The sequence below is a fragment of the Cucurbita maxima genome, unplaced genomic scaffold, assembly GCF_002738345.1.
Source record: "Cucurbita maxima cultivar Rimu unplaced genomic scaffold, Cmax_1.0 Cma_Scf00003, whole genome shotgun sequence".
Lineage (NCBI taxonomy): Eukaryota > Viridiplantae > Streptophyta > Magnoliopsida > Cucurbitales > Cucurbitaceae > Cucurbita > Cucurbita maxima.
This window is the reverse complement of record NW_019272019.1, coordinates 1,303,679-1,309,693: the sequence shown is the minus strand read 5'-3', so window position 1 is coordinate 1,309,693 and position 6,015 is coordinate 1,303,679. Positions and strand designations below refer to the sequence as shown.

At 35.5% G+C, this 6,015-nt stretch overlaps 1 long non-coding RNA gene across 1 annotated transcript in view; it reads right to left on the bottom strand.

Moving 5' to 3' along the window:
* The window catches only part of LOC111474000, a 15,709-nt gene extending 15,064 nt beyond the window's left edge, over positions 1–645 (bottom strand). Inside the window, exon 1 of the long non-coding RNA XR_002715835.1 lies at positions 634–645. This is a non-coding gene — a long non-coding RNA (uncharacterized LOC111474000). The remainder of the gene's footprint in view (positions 1–633) is intronic.
* Between the last annotated feature and the right edge of the window lie 5,370 nt (positions 646–6,015).

Here is a 6,015-nt window from a genome sequence, read left to right as displayed (position 1 = left end):
TATATATATATATATATATATATATATATATATATATATATTTTTTTTTTTTTTTTTTTGTGTCATATGCATATGGTTACTTCCTCGTTATGATTAATATAGACGTGCACCTTACCCCATTTATGTTTGCCACGATGTTATGCGGGCCCTTTCCCTCTGTGTTGTCCAAACGTAAGTGTACGCTAGTCGATATTCAGGTCTTGGGAGAACGTATACGAGCTTGCCTGGGTCCAAATGCCACTAAACATTTAGTTTTGCACGGATTGGAAGTTGAGACTAAGGCCCGAAAATGATAGGTCTCAAACATGATTGCATGTGATTGCATTTTCCATCCCCGTAGTAGTGGAGTTACTTACTGAGTATTTCTTAAAATACTTAAACCACCTACCATTCATATTTTTCAAGTCAAAGTAAGACATATTTGTACAGACAACGACGTTGTGATGACGACCATAAAACTGAAATTAGGATAGATGCTCTTTAGATGGTGGGTAACCCTTAAGTCAGATGAGAGCATTGTTTTAATATTTTTTTTTTTTTTTTTTTTTTTTTTTTTTTTTTTTTTTTTTTTAAGAAAACGTTGATGAGATTTTAGTGGAAGACATTAAGAAGCAAAAGGAACCTTTCTAGGACAATTATTGTAATAGTTAAATTATTGTCATAATTCAATTATTTACTGTTCTCTATTAATGATAAGGTGAATTTTTCTAACCTAGGATGTGACAAAATGATGGGATTGATCAATATAAACAACTTAATTCATATGGTAATTTTTCCATTTTCACTTTCTATATGGGTAAATTTTAAAAAATAGTTATAGTTAATTTAATAAATGCCTAAGATAGTAGGTTTATAGCCCGTGCAAGAGAATAATTTTAAAGCGAATACGTAGTTTATCTAATCATTTTATATTAAAAATACACATTTTTTAGGACCGTAGTGAACAATTCAAACTATTCACTCTAAATGGTAAGACATTTTCTATGTCTTGACGCCATTCCGAGTCTTGAGATGTCGTCGGCCATCACAATTCGTTCGGTCATGCCATCGAGAACCAGCCTGCGTGTCACTCATTTCATCAGGATTTCTTGAACATCCATCTATCTGGGTTTTATTGAGACATTGGCCCTCCCGTGCTCATGTCGTGTACACCCGTGCCGCCTAGTAGTGTCCTTGAAAAATCCATTTTAAAAAGAGACACTTGTCTCGACATGCTCGCTCACACTGTGACACACGCATTAATTGATTATATAAATATTTTAATCAATTTCCCTATGAGATAGAGTTGTCTTGTCACATAATTTTTAATTGAATTGTTGGTGATAATTTTGTGTTGAAAAAATTGGAAGCTTTAAATTCTTTGCTTACGACCTTTTACTAGTCAGCATGACCATCTGTCTGTATTAATTGAGCTGTCTGAATCAACAATTGCAGGCTTTAATAACTATTGTACAACATTTTTGACTTTTTAAAAAATAATTTTGTCTCTCTAACTTTTCTAAAACTTGTGTAGGGCAAAGTTTTTATACTTTTCTAATCGATGTGAGATTTTATAATTCACCCATTTGGAGGTTTAGTGTCACAGTTGCCATTTCTTGGCAGTGAATTTGGCGATTGTGCGGCACTCACTCTCAGTATTGAGTGAGTCAAGCCAATTTTGGCTCACGTTGCCTACGGTCGGGCAACGTATATTCAAACCTCGGGCCTCGATTTAAGAGAAGATTTTAAAAAGCGGGGGAGAGAGGTTTTGTAAAGAGAATTTTGAAAGCAAGAATGAGAGAGAGAGAGAGATTGAAAGTGGTGTTATATAGCATGAAAGCAAAAAGACAAGAACAATGACTTAAACAGCATATAACTTTTTGGGTAGTGAGAATTTAACAACTAGTCGCATCCCGTATAGTACATTTTTAGGTATTTCATTGCTGGTTTCGCTGAAACATTATACTCTTAAAGAAAACAAGAAAGAAATAATACAACATGAAAGCAGTAAAAGAAGGTCGTACAGAAGTATAAGACAAAGGGTTTCGGCGTGTAACAAGCATGCGGTCATGGGCAACACGCCTTGGACAAGCATGACCGTGACACTTAGCGCCCTCTCTAGCACATCGCCCTCAAGCCTACCGCTAACAAATATTGTTCTTTTTGAAATTTCCTTTTAAAGAATTTCCCTAAAGGTTTTAGTGTGGCCTACAAGTAAGAGGTTTCCACACCCTTATTAATGAATGTTTTGTTCCTCTCTAAAACAGATGTGGGATGTCACAATCTCTAACTATTATATCATATGATCTTACTTCTTGAAGCTCATCCTAATATATTGGATATACTATGGTTCACGTTTTAATTGTCTTTTACTTTTCTCTTATTAACGGTTCATATCACGTATGGGTGAGGTTCGACCTTCGATACTATCTAACTATTTGACATATACCGTCCATGTCTATTAGACAATTCACTGTTAGAGATTAGTGTGCTACTCTCTAATAGTCTTCGTATAGTCGTTATAAAATGTAGACCTTTTGTAGAGCAATATTATGCATCCAACCTTTATCGAAAAAGAAAATCGAGCCCAAAGAACTTTATTCGAGAACAATTTCTTATTTTTTTCTCTCACTCCTTCAAAAATAAATAAATAAATGGAAGAGGAGGGAACCCCATTCTTGGAGTATAGTTGGTGGAAGAGTGTAGAGTGTTGAACAAACAAGAACTCAGCTGCCCATCCCTTTGTCAATGCAAATTTGATAAACAAAGATGATGGGTCAATGTTTTTACCCTAACAAACCTTTTTCCTTTTTTGTTTTGGTAAGGGTAAAAGTAGGTTAATAATTGCTTTGGAAGATGAACATGACTCGGGAAAATAATAATTTTGGATAGACTATATCATTAACGTGTGAATGTAAGAAATTCAAAGTGCATGTTGGCTAGACGATGACCTAGGTCAAAACGTTTAGTAGACTGAGCACCTTTGGATCATGAGCGATTGTCAGAGGGTCTAGACCCAAGTGCTCCCTAATAAGAAAGACTTGATGAGTCAGAACAAAATACCTTGAAGCTATAAGTCAGCATTATCACCTACTCGTCCTAAGAATCTAATAGACCTTTTGAGCTCCTAGATATGACCAAGGTGACACTTAGATTATGTGTTTCGTGTTTTAGGTGATTGAAAGAAATATCTCCCTAACAAGCATGCATTAGAGAACCAATTTAAGATTAGGGTGTTATAGCTAGAGCGGTTTACATGTTGACCTAGGTCAATATGTTTCTAGTAGCCCTGAACCCTAGGATTGTGAGCGGTGATTATAGATCTAGACTTGTGTGCACCCAAAGAAGGGATTAGTTTAAGGAGTTAGTCCTAAACATCCCAGAAACGAGAGACATGAATTAAACGGCCTAAAAGCTCATAAGAACCTAGTTGACCTCTGCGAAAAAGACAAATAAGAAAGCTTAACAAACCCAGTAGTAGTTTGATGGTATCACCAAGTCCCCACCTCCTATCTCCTTAGATACGCCCTAGGCACTAGCAACGCCCTACCAAACGGTAGTAGTATAGGTACCATCGAGTCTGGTCTAGGCCAAATAATGTAGTGTACCGAGACGAATAGGAACCACTATCATGTTTGGAAACAGTCAAGGGTCCCTTGAACAGACTTACTATAGTGTAAACCTTCCTTGAGAGGGGTGAGAGACCAAATGGGTAAATTGTGTAGCTGGCAGACACAACAGGTCACTCATGCAGATGGTGAGTGTATGATTTTTCTTGTGGAAGGGTCGCTAGTTAACCTTACACAAATGTGTTCAGATGAGGTGTCATATTGTCCAAGGTCGCGCCTAAAATCAAGATACCGAATGTTCAATGTTGAAGCGTACTAAGCACAAGAACAAAAAGTTGATTCACCTCAAAATGAGATTCGTCATCCATGAGAGTGGCGTTGGAACCTGGTGAACAGCTTCCAAATCGCAATAGGGTCTATGACATGTAAGAGAACTTGTTATGAACTTTTTAGGATTTGATCTAACAACCTTGTTGAAGAATAAAATCTAAATTATCCAAGAACCCCAAAAACGATAAGGAATCCACTCAAGGGAAAGTTTAGTAACAAATTACTTGATGATCAAGATCAAAAGTAAAGAAAACTTGTTTCTAAACTTGTGATTCGAATGATCAAGACTATTTGAACGACTCTAGCATACAACTCAAAACATAAGAAATGCAAAGGAACAAGCTCATGGCTTAATTAGTATCATATGCAAACTTCATTTTAATATCTAAAATCTTCCTTGAAGTTTATCTTGCATGATTGATGCCTTAGTTTATATCTGAACCGCTTGAAATTTCGAGACCTACTTAGAAACTCAAATAGCTGTGGAATTAGGCCCGAACTTCCTAAAACCTAGAGTAAAGTTTATACTTGATAGGTTAAGGATGTGACGTAAACTTACAAGTAAATTGCTTCCTGAGTATTTTTATACTCACTTTCTTTTTTTTTCTTCAGATGTTCATAGGTTGCCGGTTGAGGTGGGGAGCATTTTGCAGCTTCATTTCGACTTCGTATTCGAGTCTTTATTACGATTTACATTTATCCCATTTTTATCTTTTATTTTTATTCACTTTTTTTTTTTTGTCTTTTTAGTCCCGGTCCAAGATTCGAAGTCTCCAAAATCGTACCATGACATTAATTAATATTTTTCTTACTAAATAAATGGTTAAACTGGAATCTCGAACACGATCGAAAGGAAACAAAAAAAAAAAAAAAGTTTGAAATATGTAATTAGAAATTCATATTTCATACAAGAGTCTAAAAATTGTTATCATTGGACGAAAGTCGAGTCATTTTCTCTACTACTCGTCATCATGCTCTTCTTTTATATGCGAATATTCGTGCCCCAAACAATCTAAACAACTTTTTCTATCCAATACAAAAAACGAAAGCAAAAATAAAAGTTTCAAAGATGCATGCAAGTCGATGATCTTTGTTGTTTGAATTTAAAATTATCAAAGTAGTATGAATATGATTATATATTAAAGACCTTTACAATATCGAATGAGGCTGTCACGATCATTAAATGAATACTCGAATATCTACACAATCCTTTGTTTATCTGTAGTGTGCAAATACTTGAAAAATAAAAGGGGAAAGAGAATAAACTCATTCTAGTAAGTTACTACGGGCTTTTCTCGAGGCTCTAGAAAGTTCTCTTATATGTCGCAGATCCTATCAGGGTCTTTACCACATTCACCGAAGGCAATCTTCTACAAGTGTAGTCCTTATTCCCTTTTCAGACCAGTTGATAGCATCACGACATTAGCCTTGACCTGTCCCTACACTCCATAGAAATACTCAACTTGACAATTACCTGTATAGTCCCGAATCTCTCTCCAAAATTAGTTTGCAGAGTTACTACATCAGTCTTGACCTGTGTTTCTATATACGAGAAAAATGGGTTTAGAAAACTCTAATAAACTAGCCCAAGCCCATGAAAAATTTATTGGGCCTATAGTTTAAACTAGCCCACTTCCCTAAGTTGGGCCAAGGTTGAAGCCCGAGTCTCATTTGATCCAAATTTGCTTTAGTGACGATTATAGATGTTCATTTAACTTACAGAGGACCCTACAAAGATCCACTAAACAGGATGAAAAATTCCCGTTTCAACTGGGCAGACAGTGAGAAGAAATTATTCCTTATGATTATAAGTTCATTCCATACCGGGCTAGACCGGAATAGGGCTAGGTTATATACATTCTAATTATGAGAAGGGGTCATCCGAGCGTATTTAAATAGATACTATGTTTACATATGGATCCCTACGTCCTTACATTCCATTTAGGATTAGGAATAGGCAGGCTTACGGACCTGTTTTTTACATATATCTCGTTATTTGGGACCCTATTCATCTCTTTGGGCTTCTATTGAATCGAGAAATAGGTTTGATTGTCCATCTTTTTGATATAATAGTGAAGATTATATTATACCATTAAATTTAAATTTTTAAAGATTATTTATTAGAATGTTTAAAAAA